At 47.1% G+C, this 14799-nt stretch overlaps 1 long non-coding RNA gene across 1 annotated transcript; it reads right to left on the reverse strand.

Moving 5' to 3' along the window:
• Positions 1-7216: 7216 nt before the first annotated feature.
• On the reverse strand, positions 7217-13706 carry LOC121073403. Its single transcript, XR_005821691.1, has 3 exons — positions 13598-13706; positions 11337-11470; positions 7217-10082 (listed from the first exon to the last, which is right to left on the reverse strand). It is a non-coding gene; the product is annotated as an uncharacterized LOC121073403 (long non-coding RNA).
• Positions 13707-14799: the final 1093 nt, after the last annotated feature.

A 14799-nucleotide genomic window follows, 5' to 3' on the forward strand; every position in this document is an offset into this window, starting at 1 on the left:
CACGTGGAACGCTCTGATGGTGCCACATCTGCAGCATTGGCAGCTGAAGTATTTTATTTATCCGTGCAGCAGGCACAGGAGGTATTTGGGCTGTCTGCGCTCCCCCAGCAGCCTGCTCCAGCCACCTGCTGGTGCCCCAGAGCTCAGTTTCTGTGAGTGCCCAGCCCTTGCCCTGTCTCCTCAGGCCGCAGGCTCAGCCCCAGCCCCGCGAGCAGCTTCATGCCGCAGGCGGCAGTTCTGCTGCTCCCCTCTTTTATACAGCCAAGTCAGTAGCTTCTGTCTGGATTTTGTATAAAAGGAGCAAGTCCAGCTACTCCCCATGGCTGCAAGCAAAGCCTACTTGTTCTGGGTTATTTTCTCTCCTATCCTCCCCTTGTTTAGTAGCCCCATCCCTGTATACTTCTGAAAAAAAAAGAAAAAAAAAAGAAAAAATTTCCTCCAATGAATACTTTGATTCCATGTTTTCTAGCTCCATTATACAATGAATACCCTTCCTGCATATTTACTGCTTCCTTTTTAGCTCTTAAAAGGCAGAAAAATGGTTAAATGTTTGTAAAGTCTTGTCCTATACTTCCAGAAGTGGAAAATAAATGAAGTGAGTTTCATTTCAGGAGGCTTTTTCTGATATTCCCTGGGGCAAATTTTCTAAGCAGTCGCAGAGTCGGGTTGCATCAAGCATGAACAGTATTGTACATATATATATGTATATATCTTTGGTTTCAACATTTGAAGTCATCCCAGCAAAATTCCTCTTAATTTTATACGTTGCATTAATTTCAAGTCAAGTGCCTGCATTATGGTTAGAGTCTGCTGAGTCAGGACTATGCACGTCTTTTCTACTTTTATCATTATTCCTTTATGGTTTCACAAAAATTGAGTCTTGTTATAATTCAACCACCCTGACTGATACCGTGTAATTTGGCACAGAGTCCTTCTTTATAGTTCTCTCCAAATTCACCTCTTCCTACAAGTGGGTGTCTTTCATTATGGCTGACATTAATACTGAATGAACTAACAGCTGCTTCTTGCTAATGAGCCGGAGCAAAAAGAAATATATCTCCGTGGCTGCAGTTCCCAACTTGGCAGCCTGCCTGCTGAAATCTCTCTGAAGAAATCTGGCTCGCTAGAAGCTGGGGTCTAACATGTTTTTAGTTTTCTGTTGAGTTACAGCAACATTTTGTACGCTGATAGTGTATTTCTGTGTGGGAAAAGCAGGAATATACGTTCCTTTAATTTATATTCCCTACTTTAAATGTTAACTGTAGTAACAAATTTCTATGTGATCGTGACACAAGCATCGCAGTGCCTAAACTCTCTAATATTCTCCTCATCCTGCTATGGGCAATGTTATAGCACGATAAACAACCAGTAGATGAAGAAAAAAAGCAATTTATGCATTAACAACACCCTTGCCACGTGGGCCGGAGCAGATGGACCTGCAGAACCGTATTGCTGGCCGTATCCGTGTCTCCCCAAGCCTAGATACCCAGTGAAATCCTGCCCTTGGGCGAAGAGGAGTCCTGCCGCCGGCTCCCAAGGCCCCAGCTCTCGTTCTGGGTCCTCGCTCTGCCCCACGCAGGCTGCAGCAGCTGGCTCCTGTGGGCCCGTGAAAGGTTAATACAAATCCTCTCACATCACTAGATCATGACAAATGAGCGTCCAGTGCAGACAGATGGGGGCTGCCTTCGGCATGGGTGGTGTCAGCAGCGTGCCTGGCTGCCCAGGGCAGGTGCTCATGGGCTTTGCTCCTCGGAGCACACCGACACCAACCCTGAATCCAGGTGGCATTTTCCCTAGCAGCACCCAGGGGTGCTCTGGGGAGGTGGGAGAGCCCTTTCTTGGGTCTGCCACCAGAAAGGGGAGATATTTTGTTGGTGGTAGCAGCAGCCTCCACCTCTGATGTCCCCTGACCAGAAATGCCCCCATGGGTGAGGGTGGAAGCAGTCTGCCAAAGCATCTTGGGGGATATCTCATTTATTTGGCTTTGGTTTTACAGTCCTTGACTCCTCGCTTGCAAGCACTGAGTCTGAGTAATAAAAAAAGGGAAATAAACCTAGTGATGGGAGAAATGTCCAATGAGTCTGTCCAGAGAAAACCGCCACTGGTCCCTGAGGACGAGGGCTGGAAAGAGCATTAGGTTTGGATGAGCATTTGCAGAGCTTTTGCCATAGTCAAATGACAGAAGAGTAAAATTTTCCCACCTAAATCAAACGTGTTTGCATACTTTCCCCATTTGTTGCGTGCTTAGCTTATCTTAACCAAAGTTTTGCCAGCTCCTGGAGAAGCAACATATGGAAGGACTATTCTGAGCTCGTTCAGCTCCACGCAGCAAGCCCCCGCGGCGAGGGCAGCGCACGGCCACACGTCCTCTGCCAGCAGGCGTGGAGCGGTGCCCAGCTGGCCCTCGGGGGCACACAGCACCGGCAGCTCTACCCCTATTCTGCCATCCTCAGGTGGCTTTCTTGAATAAAGTTGGGTAGATTTTTAATAACTTCATTAAGATAAAGGTCCCTTCAACCTGTATGAGAGAGATTTTCCTTTGAAATTCTGATTACCAACAGGAGCAGGCTGCAGTGTGACTTTACATCAGAGGGGAGATTTAAGGTTAAGGTTGCAGTTACCCAGCCTTACATGGACAACTGAAAAGCAGATGAAACACTAACTTTACTGTAAGTAAATGAAGGATTGAAACAAGGGTCCCATTGTTGACAGCGTCCAGCTGAACCTTAGGAATGCCGCTTGTCATGTGTCCACGCTAAAAACAAGGGGCTGGAGACCTGAAGCCTGAAGGGACCTGAGCAGAGGGATGTTGCACGGCGGGCTCAGCACCACGAAATAATGCCTTTTGACATTGATCTGAAAAGTACGGCATAAAAACAGTCAACGCTTTCTTTTCTAAGAGCATAACTGCAAAGTTTCTGACAAGTTCAGTGTTTTTTGCAGCATTAAAATCCTGCTTTAACTGGAGAAACGTTTCCCCAGGAACATTTTCCTGTCTAAAGCAAACCAAAGTTGTCAAGTGAAGCTTAAAACATTTCTGCTGGAGCACAGTGGTTTAATTTCTGACTCATTTTCATGATTTACATTGACTATTCAATAACTAAGAAGTTCGGAGATTGTGTTTACTTTGTCTTTGCATCAAATATATTTGATGACATTACTTAACAAGTAATTTGAGTGGGGATTTTTGGAGGGACAGTGCAAGGGACTGGTGAAAAAGTTTTGTATGATAACCAGAATAGCAAATTATACTGACTTACTGTATTGCAAAGGACCTTTGAAACATCGTCTCTTGTTTAAATTCAGAAGTTTGAAATGCAAAATATAGAAGGTTTTATTTCTCCATTTTGGTGAACTAAATAAAGCATCATGGAATCAGCTTTTATTATTTAAATACAAGGGGGCAATGTGAGCTGGTGCAGTGTGAACGTGAATTAGGGAAACACTTGGATTGGAACAATTAGTGCAAAAACCATCTGCATCTCTCATTAATCACGGGTACCTTCTAGTAATGGAGGTGGTTTTTTTTAACCTTTAATTGGAATTCATTGAAATAGCTTTGCTTCAAAGTAAGTGTTAAAGCTATTTCTGAGCTTTCTACTTGCACCTCTACCTAGTTAAGAATCGATTGGTTTTAGGATATTCTGAACAACAGCTATTTCGAGCCAGAGGCTGGACTTTTACAGAAATCCCTGCTGCTAGTGGTGTGAGGACACCAGGTGGCCCACAGGCAAACCCTGCCTGACCCGGGGTCAGTGCTGCGGTCTGTGCCTACGCTGCTGGGCCGCGCAAGGACCTTGGCTTTGAGAGCACGTTTGCTAGAGAGGAAGAGCCCTGGTGGTCATCCAAATCAGCTACACATCACAGATGCTTTTAATAGGAGGGTTATTAACATTTGAGATGGCTGATAATATGCACACACCCCAACCGTCTGACCGAAATGTCTGAACCCTTTAGAAGCTCCGTGGTTGGGGCCGGTTTAGGAACACCGACAGAAGGTACCCGTGGAAGCAGCAATGCACACAAGAGGCCTGCAGGGTGGATTGCAGTCTGTAACATTTTTAGGAACCCATTTTCAGCTTATTTCAGTGACACTCCGCTGCTCTGTCTCTCAGTATCTGATGACTTCTAACAGGGATTTGAATTAGCTGTCGGTGTGGAGAACGAGATTAAATCAGAGGTGGTGTTACTGGGCCATCGCCGCTATAAAAGCTATTAGGGATGTACCGATCCTGGCGGTAAAGCAGAAGCATGAATTGGAGCTCAGCCTCCCGCAGAGACCTGCAGTGGAGAGGTCCCTGCTCCCACCTGGCCTTTCGGGGTGTCACCTGGTAGGTGAGCAGCTGGTGGCTCCTCAAAGTGACCTCTGCCAGCACGGGGAAGTGCGCACAGGGGAGCGTCGGGCTAGAGACACTGCTGGGGGTGACACTGCTGGTGCTGTGACACGGCTGCCCAGGATGCCTTACCCCCTTTATGTCCCTGGAGAGGTTTAAAGGAAAAACAACATAAGAGAACTCAGAGCCAAAAATCAAAGTTTAATGTCCATACAACAGTGCCTACCGTCCCCCCGTGTTTACAGCAGTAACGCCAGCACCTCTGCCCCGGGGGCTGCCCTCATTGCCGTGCGGCAGTGGTTCCAGCACCCTGCCCCAGGGCCAGGAGCTGCTCACACACCACGGGGGGGCTGTCCTGGCCAGCAACCAGGGGGTCCTGCCTGTCCCTCTGCTCTGCTCAGCCCCCCCTTGCCTCGCAAAACGCCTTGCTCCCAAACACCTGGCTTTCACACCGCGCCAACAGCGAAGACGCAGTGTCAGTAATCGTTTCACATTGCTGTCACCGGGAAGCAAGCCCGCTGTATTCCGCAGATTGCAGTCGTGATGATGGTCAAAATATGCCATCCATCGCTTTCCAACAGAAAGCACAAAGCATTTATATGTAGCAGTGCTCACAAAAAGTGCTGAAAAGTGGCAGTATTATTTCTAATTCCTTTCAGAATGACACATTATTACAAGGGTATTAGCTGAGGTTTCCAGTTTTCCTAGTTCTTCCGATTTAGGAAAGCAATGTAAAGATTCCTAGACAATGCACATGAATAATTTAGGTATCACTCAATTCGTCTTTGAAACACTTCACGATTCTACCAGGATCATGCAAATGCTGAAACTACCTTGACACATCACATCACAAACGTAAATGAGTAAATTTATAGTTAAAAGACAGGTTAATGCCCAATAAATCTCAAAATATGGATCGGTAAGTCTGAGAGCTGCACACCCTGAGTATGTATGAGATGCAAACTTTTCATGACTGATAGGGTGAGAGGCTGTAGTACAAGGCTGGGAGACATCCTATTACTGCTGATTTAGGCTAAGAATCCAATGGAAACTGCTTAACACTGGGCACTTTAAAAATCCGAGGATGTCGTTGTGAGTTTAAATACAGATTTAGAGCCCACATTTACTTTCCTGTCTCTGAAGGTGTTGACATTTATGAATAAGGATTTTGAAGTGAAAGTGTGTCATTTGCAAGAGGGTATATCAAAGGAGGGTCCTGAGTCAAGGAGAAGCCATAAAGTCAAGAGTAAGGCTAGGGTGGATGGAAACATTCACTCATACGGAAGCTTTTTAAGAGACAATTTCTCAAGAAAAATGAGGACAGGAAGGGAATAGGAAGGGAATTCACATGCAGGCAGGCAGGCTGTATTCATTTTGAGCCACATATCCTGGTAGCATCAGGATCACAGATATTTAGAGCAACAAATCTGAGTTGGCAAACCATCTTTTTTGTTCCAACTCTTCTGTTGTGATACATCAAGACTTCTCAGTGAAGTGCAGCTCACAGAAGCCTTCAGAATAGACTTAGTTTTATATCAATAGAGACCTCTAATTCAGTGGAAGAGGATGCAATTGAAACATCACCTTGGCTTTGTACCTGGCTGTTATTGCTTGAACTCAGAGCTATCCCAGGCTCTCAGAAAATCTGCATGAAGAGAGGTTTGGGGATGCAGCTGTGTCTGTAAGCAAGCGAGCCTAGGTGCTTCCACAGTGCCTCAGTGACAGCGCAGTAACAGCCCTTTAAATTCACCAGTGCGTCTTACCTGTTATTAATTTTACAATAGGAGGAAATGTTAGAAGTAAAACCCTTGCTTTAAGATTAATGTTTGTGAGCTCAGCGCTAAGTATTATTTACCCATAAATAAAATTATACTGTAGTCATTGAGTCTACAATGGCTACACATTACTGCTTCCCCTGCAGCTGAAATGTAATTCTGCAGAAGCACTCCCACTGGTGGGACGGCTGCCTGCTCCTACCAAATGCTCCCCGGGAAGTTACTGGAGATATTTCACTGAAAGGACTGCAGATTTAGTTGTGACTAGTTATATCAAAGGAAACATAGATGGAAACTTCTATTCTGGGGGGGGTGTCCTGTGCATCCTGCTCCTAACCCCAAGTAGAGCTGGACCCTGTCCAATGTCCCTGCTTTAGCCCAGCAACACTGATTGCCCCAGCATCCTGCACACGTGCACCTTCTCCTCCTCCTGCCCTCAGAGCATCCTCAAACCAGGTTTTTGAGCAGCTGTCCAGCTGTGGCTGGGCGCTTGGTGCCGAATTGAGAATGAGACAAGGCAGAGGTGCCAAGGGAGCTGTGTCTCTGGGGCAGGAGCAGCACTCCTCCGGCTGCTGCGGAGACGTCCCCAGAGACCGAGCACTGCCACTGACCGCAGCACCTCAGCTCCTGGAAAACACATTTCGTTGGCCTTGCCATCTTTGCTGTAAATACTACTTAAGTACAAAAGCTATAAACCTATTTTTTAACATTTTCAGATCTTAAACATACACCCAGAACCTGACACCAGCTCCCTACACGTCTGTAGTGTTGACTTTGTACCTAAACAGCTCTAAGTGAATCTCTTTGCAAGTCTGAAATTGTTTTTCAAATACAATTTGACTACGTCTGCAGCTGAGAATATAGGGCTGCCAATGCTTGCACAGACTGCTGAAGGATTTCTTTTTAAATAACAGCTTTTTCAAATTTCAACAGCATAAGTAAACATATGCTTTTAACAGTGCTCACCTGCGGCAGCACCTGCGTGCCACAGACTAACACTCTCAGCAACAGATTTGCAATGACGGCAGCGCAGCGACCAAGCCCCCGTCCTGTGGGAGGCCAAGGGGCCGAGGCTGGGGCCACGAGTGGAGGCAGCAGAGGCTGCGGGTGCAGGATGCTCAGCTGTGACTGCACACAGGGCCCCAACACAGCCCCAGCAATGGCCCGGGCAGCAGAAAGGGCACGACGCAGACCTCCGTCCTCATCGTGGTTTAGCTGTGCAGCGACCCAGCAACAGGAGGAAAAGTCCTCCCTGTTACGGTGGTCCAGGGCTGAGACACAGCAACAAGGATAAACAGATATCTGGCAAGAAAAAATAGCACATCATTTTCCTTATCGCTTCAAAAAGTGTCAGCTGAAATGAAAACATGCCCTTTCCAGGAACCACAGACCTTTCCGTCTTTTTTTAACTGAGCAAGCATCTGCTTTGACAATGAAGGGAGAATAACGGACCGAGAAACCATACGTGTTTATTTTTCCCGTTTGTTCATTTGAAGACAGAAAATAGACGGATGAAGAGTCCTTTTCCCAGTCTGTTTAAAAACTCTGCCCACCCTTTCATCAGTTAACACAGCTATCAGCAATGGTTTTTTCCATTCCATAAAGGAAAAGAGGCTCCTCCTTTACTGCCCTAGGAACACAAAGAACCTGTATTTTAATGGAATTTGTATAAAATGTCATTTTTTTTTTCCCTGAAGAGTTCAAAGTTTTCAGCCCACTCCCGCTGTGTTTTTGCTGGTTATAACATTTGGGTTTCCATATTGACGGCAGCGGAGAGTGAAGACATTGACAAACCTCCTCCTTACTCACTTTGTACAACATAACACGAGGTGTTTCGGTATCTACTGAGAGGAAAATCCTGAGAAAGGCATTGTGTGGGCATCAATCTCAAACTGTGGTTTCCTTCCCTTCCAGAAGGAACACGCCAAAGCCCAAGACCACGAGATCTTCAAGCTTTGCATTGCATTCCATCTGTTCACCTCTGAGGCCTGCTTCTTTTGAAAGAGAATAAATGTAGCATATTAAAAGATAATATTTCAGATTTTCCAAGACTACTACTTCACGGTCAGGAGCTCCCAAAACGTATCCTTGCCATCTGGAGTTGTTATTAGTTAGTCAGCAGCGGTGTCACCCTGATGATACATTACTCAGTAATGAGAGCCCAGCTGGCTGAACGCATTTGGGAGATTCAGGCTCTGTAAGGTTGCACTGAGGAGCTGTACGGAGCGGCCGTCCTGGAGGAGAGAAGGATTTCTCCTGGGGACCAGGGTGGCCACCAGCAGGGCGCAGTGGGAAGGTCCCTGGTTGGTACGTGGGGACAGGGCTCTTTTGGCAGCCCTGAGTCCCGAGAGCTGCTGAAGAGCCCATTGGCATGCTCAGTGGAGCCTGGAGAATCCTCTTCCCCTCTCAAAATCCCTATTGCTGTTCTCTGGGAGACTGGTCAGCAAATCCCATTATTCCCAGTGCCTGCCCCTATACCATCTTTGGTCGGGGAGGATTATTTTTCAGGGCAGAAGCCACAGACAGGACTTCGGGGCAGGGTCAGACAGTGAACACACTGCAGTGGCCGGCCATGGTCAGGACAACGAGGCACAGAAGACTTTTTCTAGTCTCAGCCGTGCAAACTGATGTCTGTCCCCAGCTGCTTGTGACAAGTTTGCAGGTGTCCAGGTGAAGGTGGGCTGTGCTGGGGAGGACGGACGAGAGGAGTGACTTGGCGCTGCAGCTCTCTGGAGAACGGGTGCGTGGTAGATCCAGAGCTGCTTTGCATACACTTTCCCGCCCCCTCCCTGTCTCTTAATGATTTTCTTCCTCACAGCACTCGTTTCTGTTTTCTGCCGAGAAGTTCTGCTTGGCCCACGAGCAAAACTCAAATCCATGACATGGGAAGACAGATTTACCTCCCAGCCATGCTGAAACAAATGGGGACTCTCTTTTAACTTTGCATCTGCTCGCCTTATTATTTCTATGATGTTCGTGTAGAGATAGCAGTAAATCTACTTTAGCAGTGACTCACTATATCTATGAAGTTTATAAATCACTTAAGGACCAGCCCTATCCTGCATTATTAAAGATGTGTTTTTATACTTTATTTCTGAGCCACATATAAACTCCGGCAGGCAGCTATGAGCCATGCATCTTGTTTGTCCAATATAAGAGTTTCTGGTAAGCAAAGAAAAAATGGTATTAAAATATCCTCTTGAGAAATGCTATGCAATATGAAGATGGAGTAGCAGATAACAGAGCCGACTAAAATATTTTCTTGATATGACCTTTGGAAGTAGGAGATAAAGTCACCGATGGGTGAATCCTACCCTCCCCTTTGCTGCTTCTCCTTTAAAGTCACGGGAGAGATTCATGCACGAGGCTGCAAACTGCAGAACAATCCCCCAAAGGAATCATTCACACCTGCAAAGTCTCTTCAGCGGAAACCTTGCAAGCTTATTGATGCAGCATTGTCATAAAACTTAATTCAGCAGAAGTCAGAGGAAAAAAGAAATCTGTATCCCTTAAAGCATGCCGGTCTTTAGAGTGGATGAATGGTCACCGTCAGGAGCTGGGGCCAGCAGAGCCAGGCTGCGTGGGGGGGCGCAGAAGGCCCACCACAGGGCTGAGCCCAGCAGCAACGCGAGGGAGGGGAAGGGACTCGGCCACCTCCCCAGCACCGGGACTCATCCAGCCTCTTCTCTCCACAGCATCAGCACAAGGACCTGCCCTGGTGGCCAAGGCCCCGTGTTCCCACGGGGCAGCACGAGTGTGAACTGAGGCAGCTTTGGTGTGAGCTGCTCCCCAGCAGCTCTGCTGCTCTCCCTCGGCTCCGCAGAGAGCCCAGGCGCCAGGCCCGCGGTACAGACGCCTGCCTGTGGTAATTTGTCGAGCAGTCTGTCTCTGCTTCCCGCCGATGACACACACCTGAACAAGCGCGTCTGTTTTGCAAACACCAGCTCTCATTATCGTGACAAGAACTGGAGAGCTGAGGAGGAAAAAGAAAAAAAAGAATCTGTTTCCACTTTGTGCTTTCAACACCATTTTGTGCAGCATCATGTTTCCTCTCCGCACTCATTCACTCCGTCTCCCCAGCGCGGGTAACACAGCAAAAGGGAAAAAAATCACTTTTAGCTGTCAGCAAGTGGCTATAACACCACCAGAGCTGGCAGCGGCACAAAGGGCCAAGTTAATGCCTTTAAATTATCATTAGCTCGTTTTTATAGCGCAAGTAGCCAGGCAGGCGCCCAGCCGACCTGCCCCATGAGCTGGCTCTGCAAGGGCAGCGAGTGCCGTGAGCCGTGGCACAGAGTGAGCAGCGGTTATCGTGCCTGGATTTCCCATGGCTGTGCCAGCAATGGTTAGTCGGGAAGTCCGAAGATGTATGTTTTTCTCCCATGATGGTGTTTAATGCATCTTGTGCTATGGGGTTCGCTCAGGCTCAGAAATGAAACCACTGTTTGGATTTTAACTGTGTTGCACAGCACATAAATTAATCTCGTTACTCCATTTATTCAGTGTTACCTTAATTCTTCATCACTACCGGCCCATTCTTCCATCCCATCCTTCATTCACCCATGACAGCAGAAGGAATCATTCAGTCTGCAACACGCAAGGACGGCTTCCAGCAGCAGCGCTTCGCAGCTCTGTCTTTGCCCATATGCCCAAAGACTTGTTCAAAAACTGAATTTTTGAGTAATTTATGACTGTTCTTACTGTGATACAGATGGCTTATTGATCCATTTAATCTAAGTACCTGTGGTTTTGCAGAGGAAAATACTATGCTTTTCTGTGCTGCTCATTTATGTACTCTTTTCCTAGAGTGAGGATGTGCTTCCTATTATCTTAATTGACTGACTTTTAGCAAGTTTCAGTCTCGCTAGAACAGAACTAATTTTGCAAAGCCCAGCCCACCGGAGAGGTTCTGTGCTCCAGGATGGGAAAAACCCCTGCAGATCCCAGCAGGGCTCTGAGGGTCCCACCCCAGCCGTGACCACTTGTGCAGAGCCACCGGGGGGGAACTCAGGTGGCCGCTGATGCCCCCACGTCCTGCCAGGAGAAACATCAAGTGGATGATGAAATAAACTCTCTCTCCTTCCCACTCAGTAACATAAAGGGAATGGCAAACGAGCCCCAGCAAGGTTCAGCAGCAGATAAAACCACATTTCCACTGCTCCTTTGGCTGCTCTTTCAATGAGAAGCAGGCACCTGATGAAGAGAAACAGGCCGAGCTTTTTCCTACCTTCTCCGTCCCACAGACCTCCAGCCTGGCCACGTTCAGACCAGTTGCACTCTTAGAGAGGTCCCAAAAGGTACTTCTGCAAAGACCAAATCCTCCTCCAGAACGTGCCGTCGCAGACAGGGTCCAGACATGACCTGTAAAAGCAATACTCCTCATATGCAAAGAGCAACTCAACAAGCTGTCACTCTCAGCAGTGCAAATCCATTACCCTTTCACAAAGATTTAGAAGAAGATTCTGTTGAAAAGCACATAAATAAATGTCTACCTGCCAGGAAATAAGAGGGTTTGTACAGAGCTCACCAAAGAGAAAAAGCCAGCAAATTATTGTTTCAATATCTGGAGCGATTCTACGTGGCTCCTGGACACAGACAATACTTGTGAAAAATGCTTCCCCCCCCCCCCCCACACACACACACTGCTTTTGTTCAGCTCAAAGTTTGTTCATCCTCCTCCTCTCAGGCCAGCTACTGGCGTCATCCACTTCCTTTGCTCACCAGGGCTGACCTTGAAAGCCACCCAGAAGGACATCTCGTACACCACTCGGCTATTTGATTTCCAGGCAATGAAAATGGGCAATGCTTTCATTAGGTACTCTCTACTCCAAGCGAAAGTCACGGTATTTACATATAAGTTGCCAGTCTCATTATCTCAGAGAATTTTTTTTTCTCTACCACTGGAGCCAGCAGAGACGCTTCCGCTGCTGAAGACAGAGCAAAGTCCAAAGGAGATAGTCATGTGTCTTTTAATCTTCATCATTTTTTTCTAATTATGATGAGTTGAAATGAACCTAAACCTCTGCTGTGCCACAAAGGAGAGCCTGCATTTTCAGAAGAGCTCTCTCTGTAATGAGGAGCAGAGGACAACCATCCATTTCTGTGAACAGAGTAAAACGAATCAAACCACATTAAAAAAAAAATACAAGAAGAAATAGAAGTCTGAGTCCTTTCTCAAGAACTATGTTTCTTTCCCCTCTAAAGCACGGCGCCGGGTGCATAGGGGTGGTCAGACAACGAGAGCTGCACAGACACCTGCTCAGAAAGGAAGCTGCACAGGACCGCACACAGGACCCTTGGGATGTGCCTCAGCACTTCTGTAATAGCACCTGATGCGTGCTACAGGTACTGCAGGGTCCTTACGACCTGGCAGCACTCAAGTGGTAGCTTTCTTGGGAGGTCTCCTTGGCGCAGTGCTTAGTCCACATCTCCGAGGCTTGTCTCCATTCCCTACCAGGGCCAGCTCTGGGCGGGCAGAGCTCTGCACCCAGGGTCCCAGGAGCTGGTGAAGGGGGGTCGGGGAGGGCAGGGACCAGAGGGGTGCCAGGGACTCGTGGGTATCTAGGGAGCAGCGAGGAGCCAGGCGGGGGCTTGGCAGCTCTTCTGCTGCAGGCGGCCCCCCAGGGCAGCAGGCCTCACTGGCAGGAGAGGAGGCTTCCCATTGCTTCTTTGAGAAAGCAGAGCAGCGAAATTGCAGCGCTAGCATTAAAAAACAACCAAACCTGTCATTTCCCACTCAACAGGAACGTTACTCTGCAGATGCTACATGTAATGAAGGAACTGGTGCTGTTCTTACCTCAGCACAGCTTTCCCTTCCCCTGCAAACACTCCGTTGCGGTTTTCACATTCACGCTCTTTCAGCGCTGCACAGCCCCTGGCTGGCGTTAGGCAGGGCTGGGGGGAAGCCCCCCGCTCCCCAGCATGCCCTCACCTGCACAGGGCCAGGGAGAAAATGGTTTTCCAGCTCCTCCCCGAGCCTCCAGTGGAAGAGCCACCCCTTTGGCTTCCTGCCCCTTCCTCCGCTGGGGTCTTCATTGAACTGTCCTGGTGCAAGCAGGGCTTTCCCAGCTGGCAACGCTGAGCATCCCATCAAACAGCCAAGGATAAAAACTTCATTCTCTGTAACTCCCAGAAGAGGGCCAGACTTTCCTTAAATTGCTCCTGATTTACACCAGCATCAGGAAAGAACCACACTTGGAACATTTACATCACAAGAATAAAAACAAAACACTGTCCTTGTTGTTGTCGTTGTTTGTTTGCTTTTAACCAGATAAGCATACTTTCAGGAAAGCTTAATCTGTTCTCAGGAGCTATTAACTTCTCTTTTTAATCATATGTGTCAAAAATAGCAATATTATCATCATCCTTGGCAGACAACAAAGGGAGAACAAAACCTCACAGAAGGAGAGAAAGGCAACCATGGTGAGGGAGCACTTCAGAGACGTAGTGCAAGTTTCCCTTCCCCCAAAAAAATCGCACCCCACTCACCTGAGCTGCTGCCCGGCAGCTCGTTTCGGGCTCACGCTCAAACACCCTCATTGCAGAAACAAAGGGCTAATAAGCCAGCTCACAAATAGGTTCTCTCTAATAAGGAAAATCACCAACAGTTGCTACATACAATGTGAGACTAATTTACTTTTCCTTAATTAATCATCTTCATTTCCTCCCTCTTTAGCCTTAACCAATGAGGTGTAAATTGCAGGGGCAGATGCATTTTCTGGGCTCAGTTCCAAACTAAACGTTCCTCAAAAAGTGAGGAGGCACTTAGCGAAGTATTTTGGTGTTTCCCTGTCATCAGGCACATTCCATTCACCTCCTTCTGGAGGCTGTGGCTACGTTATTTCACCCACGTTCTTTCCAGTCTGGTAATGGCAGACTTTGCACCCCGAGCCAATATCCAAACCCTCGGTTTGGAGCTTTTCATTCTCTATGTTTCAGTGTGTGCTCCTGCACTGAGGGATAACTCACAGGGAAGGATAAGTCTTTTTGCCCATTCCCTGTATGTCAACAAGCTCTGAGCCCTTGTTTACAGAGCTGAGCTGTGGGCAAACACACTGTAATTCTGAGGCTACATTTGCAACCGAGGTATCTGAGCATGCAAATTAGGAGGCTGCACATTTTCCCACACCATTACTACGGTAGTGTTCAATCACACAGATAAACTCTAGGTGCATAAAAATGTAGGCACAAGACTAAAAAAGTACCCCTAAATGAACCTTTTTAAATGCGTAACAGCTTGATCACTGACATGGATTTCTAATTAGCAAGCCTTGCACTGAGGAAAGTTCAAATATTTTCATTAATTGCAAAAAAATAGGTGCTGTAAAAGCTATAGAGTGAGGGAAATGTTTGGAGTCTGAGGATTTAAGAGAGGACCACCTTGCTAGAAACACCGTTACGTTCAGCACCACCGAACATAGCGTCGTATATTTGAATTAAACAGGTATTAATCCACATCTGAAGGACTGGAGCTATCCAGTCAATTTTCAGACTGTAAATGTAGCTTTAGTTAATATAGTAAAAATAAAGCATTTCTTTTTCAACCATAACTCTGATGGTGAAACCTGTTACAAGCAGAGCTTTTTAGTAGCTCCCATACTGTAATTATTCATCAAACTGACAGAATAAAGATCCTTTTTATCCATCTTGTATTTCATCTAAAAACATTTAAGCTATTTGCAAGCAACAGC

The sequence above is a fragment of the Cygnus olor genome, chromosome 7 (assembly GCF_009769625.2).
Source record: "Cygnus olor isolate bCygOlo1 chromosome 7, bCygOlo1.pri.v2, whole genome shotgun sequence".
Taxonomy (NCBI): Eukaryota; Metazoa; Chordata; class Aves; order Anseriformes; family Anatidae; genus Cygnus; species Cygnus olor.